Source organism: Dendropsophus ebraccatus, chromosome 2, assembly GCF_027789765.1.
Source record: "Dendropsophus ebraccatus isolate aDenEbr1 chromosome 2, aDenEbr1.pat, whole genome shotgun sequence".
NCBI classification, from domain to species: Eukaryota; Metazoa; Chordata; class Amphibia; order Anura; family Hylidae; genus Dendropsophus; species Dendropsophus ebraccatus.
The window spans coordinates 34951974-34965409 of NC_091455.1; the positions used below are offsets into that span (position 1 = coordinate 34951974).

The 13436-nt window shown below is 45.5% G+C and overlaps 1 protein-coding gene across 1 annotated transcript in view; it reads left to right on the forward strand.

Moving 5' to 3' along the window:
* Window positions 1-2052: 2052 nt before the first annotated feature.
* MATN2 (matrilin 2) overlaps window positions 2053-13436 on the forward strand; it is a 76705-nt gene continuing 65321 nt past the window's right edge. The window contains 1 exon segment of the mRNA XM_069957322.1: window positions 2053-2319. The gene's annotated coding sequence lies outside the window, so the exon portion shown is untranslated.

The window sequence follows — 13436 nt, forward strand, 5'->3', positions numbered from 1 at the left end:
ACAAAAGGGGCAAACGCACAAAGACTTGCTGTGCACCATTGGTTCTGCTTAGAGATGAGCGAACCTGGAGCATGCTCGAGTCGATCCGAACCCGAACTTTCGGCATTTGATTAGCGGTTGCTGCTGAAGTTGGATAAAGCCCTAAGGCTATGTGGAAATCATGGATATAGTCATTGGCTGTATCCATGTTTTCCAGACAACCTTAGAGCTTTATCCAAGTTCAGCAGCCACAGTCAATCAAATACTGAATGATCGGGTTCGGATGGACTTGAACCCAAACCCGGTTCACTCATCTCTAGTTCTGATCAGGGTTCTTGGACAGGCATGTCTGCAGATTTATTTATGAGATTGGTAAGGGATTCTGCTCTTTTGCTTTAGAGATTGTGGAGGTCTTGGCAGCAGACCCCCGCTGATCAAAACGTATATGTCACTATGAGGATGGGCATTATTATCACTATAAAAATGGCAATACTAGAAGTAGCAGTAGTAGTACTAGGAGAGATAGAAGTAGGAGTAGTAGAGGATGTATTAGTAGTAGAGATGAGCGAACCGGGTTTGGGTTCGAGTCCATCCGAACCCGAACGTTCGGCATTTGATTAGCGGTGGCTGCTGAACTTGGATAAAGCTCTAAGGTTGTCTGGAAAACATGGATACAGCCAATGACTATATCCATGTTTTCCACATAGCCTTAGGGCTTTATCCAACTCCAGCAGCCACCGCTAATCAGATGCCGAAAGTTCGGGTTCGGATCGACTCGAGTATGCTGGAGGTTCGCTCATCTCTAATTAGTAGTAGTAGTAAAGGCATAGCAGTTGTAATATAAGTAGTATAGGCAGAACAGTAGTAGTACTAGCAGCACTATACATAGTAGTAGCAGTAGTATAGACATAGTAGTAGTTGTAGTACCAGCAGTAATAGACATAGTAGAAGTAGTAGTATAGGCATAGCAGTAGTAGTACTAGCAGTAATAGACATAGTAGTAGAAGTAGTATAGGCATAGCAGTAGTTGTAGTATTAGCAGTGATAGACATAGTAGTAGTTGTAGTACTAGCAGTAATAGACATAGTAGTAGAAGTAGTAGTATAGGCATAGCAGTAGTAGTACTAGCAGTACTATACACAGTAGTAGTAGTAGTAGTAGTAGTAGTAGTAGTAGTAGTAGTAGTAGTAGTAGTAGTAGTAGTAGTAGTATAGGCATAGCAGTAGTTGTATTAGCAGTAATAGACATAGTAGTAGAAGTAGTATAGGAATAGCAGTAGTTGTATTAGCAGTAATAGACATAGTAGTAGAAGTAGTATAGGCATAGCAGTAGTTTTAGTACCAGCAGTAATAGACATAGTAGTATAGGCATAGCAGTAGTTGTAGTACCAGCAGTAATAGACATAGTAGTAGAAGTAGTATAGGAATAGCAGTAGTTGTATTAGCAGTAATAGACATAGTAGTAGTAGTATAGGCATAGCAGTAGTTGTATTAGCAGTAATAGACATAGTAGTATAGGCATAGCAGTAGTAGTACCAGCAGTAATAGACATAGTAGTAGAAGTAGTATAGGAATAGCAGTAGTTGTATTAGCAGTAATAGACATAGTAGTAGTAGTATAGGCATAGCAGTAGTTGTAGTACCAGCAGTAATAGACATAGTAGTAGAAGTATAGACATAGTAGTAGTTGTAGTACTAGCAGTAATAGACATAGTAGTAGAAGTAGTATAGTTATAGCAGTAGCAGTAATAGTAGAATATGTGGTAATACAGTTTAGTTAGTAGTACTAGTGTTAGTAGAAGTACTCTTAAAAAAAACATACAACACAAAGTAATACAGTCCTGATGTGAGAAAATAACAATAATGACACCAACAAAGCTTCTGCTCCTTCTCCTCCATCCTCTGACCGCTATAACAGTCCCAATCCTTATACTAGTGATGTAACCAGAACACTCAGCATCTGTTACACTGTACAAGTCTCTTCTCCATCCAGCAGACAGGGAGAAGAACACAAGAACTCTGCACTGATTTCCTCCAAGGTAACAGTCTCCTGTCTCTTCTCCTCCAGATGTGCTCAGAGATCAGCCAGCCTGACTGCCCACATCCCCGGGCTCAGCCTGCCGCTGTGTATCCCAGCTCTGGCTGTGTGCCGTGCTCTGTGTGCTCTGTGTGCCGTGCTCTGTGAGCCCTAAGCGCCCGGTGCAGGGGAGGGGCGGGTCTTTCCATGCCTGATGTATGTTCCCAGGGGGGGGGCTCTTCCTCCGTGTGGTCACTGGCCGGGACGGCTATGTGTGTGTGAGGATCCGCTCTGACAGCTGAGTCTCCTTCTTCCGCAGCAGCAGGTAAGATCCGGGCGATTAATCCGCTGTCCGCGCAATATCCGCGGGTGCGTACCGCCGCGCGCATGGTGTGTACTGTTACCTGCAGACACCGGGTTAGCGGAGATTATCTGTAGAGTAAATTATAGGTGCTTTACACTGTGCAAAAGTTTCCAAACTAGCATGTAAATGTGAAGGTATGTTAGAGAATACTGCCAGCTGTATCTACCATACTTATAATTTAGTGGGGTCTGCAACTAGTAGCTAACTTTACAGCAACTCCCAGCATGTCCTGATGGAGTATACAAGTACTGGGCAAACTACAGGCAGTGCACTACTGAGAAAGTACAAGAAAGAAATGGATAATACTCTGTATAGACTGATGCAGCAGAGCTGAGGTTGTCACTTGCACAGACTGCTATGATATCAGTTTGATATGTATGATATGGTATGGTATGTGTTACTTTGCCTCTGAATGCACTGAAAGCTACTCTATATTACTTGCCAATTGAGCTCTGTATTCCCAAATGGCAAGGAGCCTTATACCTGCCAGCTCCCAAATGGTTAACACTTCTAGAGGATGGCAAATAGGATTCTGCATAACTGCTGGACTATATATATGATTGGATATACTTCTATACTTTATTGGTTATATGCATGCTATGTTACATGCATTGTGTTATAGTTATATGTGGCCTTGTCATATACAGTATTCCTAATTTATTGGGGGGAAATGGTTTTCTGTGTAAATGGAGCACATGTAATACAGCAAAATACCTGTAATGGATGGGGGCGCTCATAGCAGAATGGGGTTTTCTAGCATATCAGCCTTCTGCATAGACTGGGACATTGGTGACAATGGAAAAGTTTGGAGGACACTTCTTAATATGTCCCATGGTTCTGCACATGATTGTCAGATTCATTTCTTGGATACAGATGAGCTTCAGACCTCCATGTAAGAGGCTGCCAATATATCCAAGTTTGTTTCAGTGTCTGAGCTTGGATGGGGATGTGTTGGAGAGGGTTGGGAGACGCTTTGGCATGGCTCCACCTGAATCCGCCTACAGGAAAAAAAAAAGAAATCTTTCCATTACTCTTCGAAGCAGTGAAGAGTGTTGGGATGACAGAAGCTGTGCGCAGCATTATGTAACCGCAGCTCCTCGCATAGGTTCACCATGTAAACAGTCACCGCATTCACCAGAAGAGTCAGTAAGTCCCCTCCTTGTTCTACTTATTGTTTAGTTTGGACCTGGCTCTATGGAGGTTCTGCCATGTGGATTGCAGGAGAAAGCAAAAATTAGCGCCGGAGCTATAGTTCAGTCTTGTAGATAATGCTGCAGTGATGGATATATACAGTGTATATGTCACCACTGGAGGGTATATTCAGGGTATTTGCCAGGATTAAAGTGGACTCCAGCAAAAATCTTTTTCTTTCAAATCATAAAGTTATATAGATTTGTAATTTACTTCTAATAAAAAAATTTCAAGTCTTACAGTACTTTTCAGCTGCTGTATGTTCTGCAGGAAGTGGTGTTATTTTTTTCAGTCTGACACAATGCTCTTTGCTGCCACCTCTGTCCATGACAGGAACTGTCCAGAGAAGTAGCAAATCCCCATGGAAAACCTCTCTTGCTTTGGACAGTTCCTGACATGGACAGAGGTGGCAGCAGAGAGCACTGTGTCAGACTGAAAAGAATACACCACTTCCTGCAGGACATACAGCAGCTGATAAGTATTGAAAGACGGGAAATTTTTTAATAGAAGTAAATTATAAATCTATGTAACTTTCTAAAACCAGTTGATTGAAATAAAAAAGTTTTTAATAAGATTAAGTTGACTTATGGTGTTGGTCTTGCAGTTGTTCCACTGTACTATCTTATACCAAAACTGAAATTTTGAATGCATAGGATATGGCTGGAGCAATGTCTCCAACTTGGTAGACATGGTGGAACCCAGCAAAGCCCGACAAAGAGCATGTTGTGTATGATGCTCTAGCTGCCCCCCACACAGCCGGTATATACTTGATCTCTTATCTGGACAGTCAAATGCCTGATCATTTATCAGCCGGAGCTCCTGGATACACTTTCTCACTTATCCAGAAGCTTGCTCACTCAACCATAAACCCACTCATGCACACTTATGGTCATGAACTCATTTGCCCACTCATGCAGATAGGCATCCATTCATGCACTAATTCAGGAATGGATTTCCACTAATACGCACAGTCATCAATTCCAGCATCTACTAATACACCAAGACATAAACCTATTCTATAACAATGCACACTGCAGAAATCCATCCATGTGCTCACTCTTCGGAGTGTCCCTGATATGCCGTAGATAGTCCCTACCAATAGTGTCCTAGGACGGGCAAACAGGAAACCAGCAATTGATGCACATAGGGATGGAAGGGTGGACTGTCTGGTCTGATCTTACAGATGATCTACTGTAGCACGCACTGCTGAAGAGTGGGGCCACTGGTCAGAGTGCCCATGCTGAGCCTTGTCCGCTGCAGAAAGGGCAAGTGAGCATCATGGAGCAATGGATATACGAACAGATTTTCTTTTACATAATTTGGGTTATACTTACCAGGAGAAGAGATCGCACCAGGATGCACTATGGGAAGAAGAACAGCTGTCTGAGGCAACGTAATGCTGCACCTTCAGCCACCGGTAATCAAATGCCGCAAGATTATCTTGAGATGCTCAAGGTTCGCTCATCTCTAGTCCTTGCATTGGGTGGATGATATTGTAAAATGTACCACCTACCTAATCCTTGTACAAACCAAGCACCCCCATCAAGGCAGCGGGATTCCCTAATGGCAGTGGCCACTTTCTGCAGGATAATGCCCAGGCCAATACAGCAAAATATGGATTAAGGATATGCTAGAAATACAAGTCTGACCCATAGAGACTGGACCACACATCTTACAGGATTTCAAGGATCCACTGTTATCTTCTTGGTGCTATATATCACAGGACATCTTCAGTGGTCTGGTGGAATCCACGCCCAACAGGCAATAACCATGTTAATGTCACCAGGGGATCTACATAATATTAGGCAGGCTTATTGTTATGGCTTATCAGTATATATACAGCTGCTCATACATATAGATAAACACCCCTGTATTCAGTAACACATATGGGCCCGCACCTATGCTTTTACCATTACTCAGATATTCACCAGTTTAGACGAATGTCTTGATAATATTATATGTAAATTTTCTCTTCTCCATCAGCAAGAAAATAATAATAATATTTATTTGAATAGCAACAACAAATTCCGCGCTTTTTTTAATATTTAAGTACAAAACAGGTAACATTTATAATACATTATACAATAAATAGAATAAAATATGATGCAAACAGTTAGAGACCTGTTCACAAGAGCTTACAAATTAGGATGACTGGAGGTGACACAAGAGGCAGTAAGTGCATTATTTTGCCAATGTTCCAGTCATTGTACATAGTCGCAAAGTGCCTATAGGTGATTGGGCGAGCCAGTCACACGCCATTATCTTGTTTCAGGAAGATGGTACATGCCACCAAGGAGGATATAGAGTGGATGGAGAAGGGATAGCAGAGAGGAAGAGGAAGACGAGAGGAAGAAGACAAGTGCCTCTGGTACAACATATTGGAGACAGCTAGCCTAGATCACTGTTTATTCCATGGGTCTCCAAACTGCGGCCCTCCAGCTGTTGCAATACTACATTTCCCATCACGCCTGCACAGTCAAATCCAAAGCTTTTGCTGTCCGGGCATGATGGGAATTGTGGTTTTACAAAATTGGCTATAATTCCTAATGATGTTTCATGGCTTTTAAAGGTATTGGACAATTACACATAGGGAAGCTTCCTCCAATAGGTGGCGCCACAGACAGTTTCTTCTTTCTGGAAGACAGGTGATTTGCATACCTTTTCCCAGGGATTATTGTCTGTAAGACGCTCTACAATAGCTGGTGATCTCCACAAAGAAAAACAAGTATAGTATATAGTAATAGTATAATGCCTGATATCCGGGAATGATCTGCATGTGTAAACCTAGACTTACGTCAGTTCACATTAAAGAGGATGTATCCTCAGGTACATCCTCTTTAATCTGACCCACAGATCGAACGGCGCTTTCACAGGGAAGCCGGTGCCGCGGTCCGTTTTTGGCGCCGTTCTATCCACTGGTCCCAGGCCGATGCTGAAGCACAGGAGGCAGGCCGGCCGCCCCGAGTGGGAGGGAATTCCCTCCCCTCTATGATGCAGCTCCATTGATTCTAAAGGGCCCCATGGATAGAACGGCACCGTACACGGGAACCTGGGCAGCGGTTCCAAAAACAGACCGCGGAACCGGGTTCCCCGTGACGCCGCCGTTCGATCCGTGGGTCAGATTAAAGAGGATATACATCCTCTTTAAGTTGTAGCTATAAGGTATAGGTAGTCTGACAGTTTGGGTATTCAAGCCAATGGGTCACAATCCCAACTCCTAGTACTAAACAGAGTTGAAGCATTGGCCACTAATAGAGTGACAGCGTGGTGGGTACTGTGATAGTGACTGTTATAAGGACACTGGTTGACACTGTTATTGGGACACTATTGTAGAGACACTATAAGCCCTTGACCTCTCAGACACTCTTCAAGACCAGCCCTGCTATAATGTAATATTTGCTTTATTTTATTGACATGGTAAACACATATATTTACCCTAAACCACCACCATCACTACCAACTTGCATTTACTCAGCTGGACACAAAGTTAATAAAGACTGAAATAAGGGTCAAAGGTCAAACTTCTGCCTATGGAGACTGATTTTTACTCTCTAAATGGACACCTACATTTCTGCCCACCATTTATTAAAAGGGTTGGCTGGTTTAGCAGATCAGACCCCCAACTGACTTACCTATAAAAGAGTGAAAAAAAAAAAAAACAGGCTGCCATGGGACAATCCCTTTGAGGTCAAAGCTGCTTAAAAGGTTTTTCCGGGTCAGATTTGTTTTACAAATGAGTCTGGGTGCTGCAGAAATTTAAAAAGAGACAGACCATACTCACTTGTCCCAATTCCCCTTCCACTACCATTTTGACAATGCCTGCTTCTTATGGTGTCCTGTCCACCAAGAACTGTCCACTCATCCAGTCACTAGTTGTGGTGTTGACGCACCTCGGCCAATGATTCAGTAACTGCATAACTGGGACATCATGGGAAGCAGGCAGAAGCAGAAAGATCCAAGAACCAGGTGCTATCGGAGTAACATCGGTGGGAGATTGGGACAGGTGAGTATGAGTAATTTTTTGTGTTCCTGAAAAACTACTTTAAGGGTAGCTGCACACACACTGCATCGCAGCGGATTTTCTGCTGCGGATCCGCAGCAGATCCACAGCAGATTTGATCTAAATAACTGAAGACAGCATCAAATCTGCTGCGAATCCTGTACGTGTGAACGCACCCTAAAGGGGTACTCCCATCTGGACAAGTTATGTCACAGCCACAGTATCCTCAACATAGGGCATAACTGATTGATCGTGAGGATGTCACTCACTAAGGTCTCCCCTGAACTCAAAAAGAGGGATCCAAAAATCTGAGCTGCAGGCTTCCCCATTAATTTTATACAGAGCTGACAAAGGTAGCCGAAAACTGCTTACATCTATCTCCGTTGACTCCATAGAGAATGCATAGAGTGACAGGGGTTAGCAGGGGTTTCGGGTCTCTGTACTTGAGATCTTAGGGGACCCCAGTAGTCTTATCCTGTGTATACTGTGGATTGGGCATAACTTGTTGACATGGGAACACCCCTTTAATAAGATTCAATGGATAAAAACCATGGGGGAGATTTTTCAAACATGGTGTAAAGTGAGACTGGCTCAGTTGCCCCTAGCAACCAATCAGATTCCACCTTTCATTCCTCACAGACTCTTTGGGAAATGAAAGGTGGAATCTGATTGGTTGCTAGGGGCAACTGAGCCAGTTTCACTTTACACCATGTTTGATAAATCTCCCCCTATATCTATATTTTAAGTGTTTTTCCATCAATCAATCATGTATCACGTGGATTAATGGCAGTACGGTTGGCGTGCCCTCCATAAAACTCGCTATATAGACGATGTTTTTTAGAGTGAAGCAATGACTGTGAAGTACCTAAGAGGAAGGTATTCATCACCTCTGCCTGTAGGAAACCACATTATAACACTGGGTATATTAATAGACATCCATTAAATATCCAGGCCCCGCAGGTACAGAGGGTGCTGACTTGACTCTTTGAAAGTAGATGTACATGGACATGTGTGGATCGCATTTTTCATTAATAAATCACAGAAGGAAGGCCAGAAACTTTATCCAGGTGCCCGAAAGCCTAATGCAGAAACCAGCTGATGAGCGGAGACTTGTGCCAGATTACCATATAGTGACCGGATGAAGGACTAGAAGCCCCCGCACCAACCACACCTTCCTCAGCAGCCTCGAAAGCTTAATGTCTCCAGACACCATGCTGAAAGTGAAGTTGTGTTACCACTCCTTGGGAATTTATTGCAATGCCATGTATTCGGAAAAATAATTTCGCCAAATAATTCAGGGAAACGTCCACGGCCAAAGTTGATTCAAGTTTAACTATCCGAGACTCGGAGAACTGCTGCTTTAATAGGACCATTAAAATAGACAAATGTTGATCTCTTTATATGGTTTGTAATCTGAGAAGGTTTTTCCTTAAAGTGCTTCCAAGAGAAAGTCATCAGTCTGGAAAGGCTTCTCATAAATATCTTCAAGTGTAACTTAGTTAAGTGTAAAATATATTTAAAAAAAAAAAGTTATTTTATACGTCTTATACCCGGGGCAAGTCGGTCTGCTCAGTCCTCATCATAGCGTCAGTACTCGGACGTCTGCTAGAATCTTCCAGAGGTAATGGCTCCAACATCTGTACAGATTGTCCTGTGTTGTTATAATGAACGGTACAGTAGCCCTTCTTCCGTCCCCCTCTAAGGCAACATTCACATGTTGCAGTTTCTCTGTCAGATGTGCAGTGTTAGGGTGGTAGTACACGGAACGATTATCGTTTGAGAAATCGGTAAATCGTTTGGATTTGAGCGATAATCGTTTAGTGTAATAGCAGACCGATTAAAAGACCAACGAGAAATTGTTGGTCGTTTAATAGAATTTGGACCTATTTTTATCGTTGATCTTTTGCAAACTGTTCGTATGTAATAAGACGTCGTTCGCAGTAGCAGCGAACCCAGTGGCGACGACAGGACGAACGCAATAACGTTCATAAGTAACGATCATCGTTCCGTGTAACTGAGTAAACGATTTCAGGTAGTTCGCCATAGCGGTCGTTTGAGTTAGTTTATCGTTAATCGAAAAATCGTTTTGTGTAATAGTACCCTTAGGGTAGCTTAACACGTACCGCATTGCAGCGGATTTTCCGCAGCAGATTTGACAGTGCAGATATAATTCATTTAGTCAAATCACTCCATTGTCAATCGTCATATGATTCAAATTGGATATGTAAGGCTGGGTTTACACTCCGGCGCAGGAGAAAATCGCTGGAGGGAAACGCTTCTTTGAACTGATCCCATTGTTTTCAATAGGATAGTTCAAAGCATGCGGTGGACACGCTGTGCAGCAGGACTTATCTTGCAGTGTCCTGTATTCAAAGCTATGGAGTGCCATAGGCTTCCGACGTATGCATATATGCACCAACCGGCTTTTGCCCTCGGCACTCCAAGGAAATAAGTGCCCAACGGTATTGTGTGTTATTAACCCCCTATTACCCTTGTGATCCCGGCCTTACAGCAGAGTAGCCCGTGGCAGGAGGGGCAGCCCACTGGCTCCTCTCTACATCCTATAGGAGATGGCCCCATGTCCTGCTGCCCACAGTAAAGGACTCCATGAGTTGTCCCCCCCCTATAGTAGTTTACCTGCTCTGGTGCTGCCTTCTATAGTAGCTGACCCTATAGTAGATGGCCCCCTATGAGGTGTACCCCTCAAGTAGATTGTCTCCTGTGCTGCTGCCCCCATATGGCCCCCTGTAATGCTGACAACTGATGGAATAAACTTATGGTAACTGATGGTTTTTATTGAAAAAAGGATAGAAGACCTGATGACAACTGATGCCTTTTGTGGTCAGTTTCTTACAAAAAAAAACGAAACAGATGCAACTTATGGCTATGTTCACACACAGTAAGAGACTGGCCGTTTTGTGACCCAGCCGGGTCATGGAACAACCGGTCTCTGAAAAGATCATCGCTCTATACTGTGCACTGACAGGTTTTCTGCGGCCGCTATTCACTGAAAAACGGTCACAGAAAACTGACATGTCAGTTTTCTATGGCGCCGCAAGGGATACCGGCCGGAGCGTATACTATGTGTATACGCTCCAGCCGGGATCCCATAAAAGGCAAGGCAACCTATATTTTCGTAAAAAGTACGGCCGTTGTTGCTAATTGCTCACCTTCATCTTCAGCTCCCTATGCGCTATAGGGACATAACAGTGGGTTAGATGCTTCTAACCTGCCCATAGTCTCCCTTTTAAGCCTATATACTATACTCAGAAGAGGTGACACTTTCTACAATATAAAAAAGTTGAGAAACTTAGTAAATACATTGCAATACTTTTTTAGTAGTGAGTTTTGTAGGGTCCATAAGCGAAATTTGGGGGGTGCAGGGGGGGCAGTGGCTCCTGGGCCCACACTGGCAGGGGCCCACTGAGGTCTCAGAGGCTTAATGCTGTCTGCAAAAGCTATTTCTTTTGCAGACAGCCTGCAGAGCGATGAGGAAGGACCTGTGGTGATGTCATAAGGGCAGGCTCGGACTGGGCCACCGGGGGGCCGGGGAAACCCCCGGTGGGCCCCGAGCTGGAGTGGGCCCCCCCGCTCCTAGGGGGGCCGGGGGCCGCGCCTCCCTTTTTAACTGGAAGCGATCGCAACAATCGCTTCCAGTTAAATGTAATGAAGTGTTCTGATTGACAAAGCGGGAAGCCGTAGGCTTCCCGCCCTGTCAATCACTCTTGTGACCGCAAGCAGAGATTTGCTTGCGATCACAAGAGTGTCGCAAGCTCCGTTGCGAAGTGCCGCCAGCGCCATCACTGACCTCAGTGTGCGCCGCGGCGGCTAGGACTTCCGGGTCATGGAGCGCATACCGGAAGTCCCAGCCACCGCGGCGCACACTGAGGTCAGTGATGGCGCTGGCGGCACTTCGCAACGGAGCTGCTCACCTGTCAGGAGAAGAGAGAAGAGGAGGCCGGCGTCCGACGGGGGATCGTGTGGTTAGGTGAGTAGTCTTGTGTTTTTTTTTGTTTTTTTTTTATCAGAGGGGGTAAGATAAGGGTGGGGGCTGTATACAGGGGAGGACAACATAGGGGGGCTGTATACAGGGGGGAGGACAACATAAGGGGGGCTGTATACAGGGGAGGACAACATAGGGGGGCTGTATACAGGGGAGGACAACATAAGGGGGGCTATATACAGGGGGAGGACAACGTAAGGGGGGCTATATACAGGGGAAGGACAACATAGGGGGGCTATATACAGGGGGAGGACAATATAAGGGGGGCTATATACAGGGGGAGGACAATATAAGGGGGGCTGTATACAGGGGGAGGACAACATAAGGGGGGCTATATACAGGGGGAGGATAACATAAGGGGGTCTGTATACAGGGGGAGGATAACATAAGGGGGGCTATATACAGGGGGAGGACAACATAAGGGGGCTGTATACAGGGGGAGGACAACATAAGGGGGGCTATATACAGGGGGAGGACAATATAAGGGGGGCTGTATACAGGGGGAGGACAACATTAGGGGGGCTGTATACAGGGGGAGGATAACATAAGGGGGTCTGTATACAGGGGGAGGATAACATAAGGGGGGCTATATACAGGGGGAGGACAACATAAGGGGGCTGTATACAGGGGGAGGACAACATAGGGGGGGTATATACAGGGGGAGGACAACATTAGGGGGGCTGTATACAGGGGGAGGATAACATAAGGGGGTCTGTATACAGGGGGAGGACAACATAAGGGGGGCTATATACAGGGGGAGGACAACATAAGGGGGCTGTATACAGGGGGAGGACAACATAGGGGGGGTATATACAGGGGGAGGACAACATAAGGGGCTATATACAGGGGGAGGACAACATAAGGGGGGCTATATACAGGGGGAGGACAACATAAGGGGGGCTATATACAGGGGAAGGACAACATAGGGGGGCTATATACAGGGGGAGGACAACATAAGGGGGGCTATATACAGGGGGAGGACAACATAAGGGGGGCTGTATACAGGGGGAGGATAACATAAGGGGGTCTGTATACAGGGGGAGGACAACATAAGGGGGGCTATATACAGGGGGAGGACAATATAAGGGGGGCTATATACAGGGGGAGGACAACATAAGGGGGGCTGTATACAGGGGGAGGACAACATAAGGGGGGCTATATATGTTGTCCTCCCCCTGTATATAGCCCCCCTTATGTTGTCCTCCCCCTGTATACAGCCCCCCTTATGTTGTCCTCCCCCTGTATATAGCCCCCCTTATATTGTCCTCCCCCTGTATATAGCCCCCCTTATGTTGTCCTCCCCCTGTATACAGACCCCCTTATGTTATCCTCCCCCTGTATACAGCCCCCCTTATGTTGTCCTCCCCCTGTATATAGCCCCCCTTATATTGTCCTCCCCCTGTATATAGCCCCCCTATGTTGTCCTTCCCCTGTATATAGCCCCCCTTATGTTGTCCTCCCCCTGTATATAGCCCCCCTTATGTTGTCCTCCCCCTGTATATAGCCCCTTATGTTGTCCTCCCCCTGTATATACCCCCCCTATGTTGTCCTCCCCCTGTATACAGCCCCCTTATGTTGTCCTCCCCCTGTATATAGCCCCCCTTATGTTGTCCTCCCCCTGTAAGGGGGGCTATATACAGGGGGAGGACAACATAAGGGGGGCTGTATACAGGGGGAGGACAACATAGGGGGGCTATATACAGGGGGAGGACAACATAAGGGGGGCTGTATACAGGGGGAGGACAACATAAGGGGGGCTATATACAGGGGGAGGACAACATAAGGGGGGCTATATACAGGGGGAGGACAACATAGGGGGGGTATATACAGGGGGAGGACAACATAAGGGGGGCTATATACAGGGGGAGGACAACATAAGGGGGG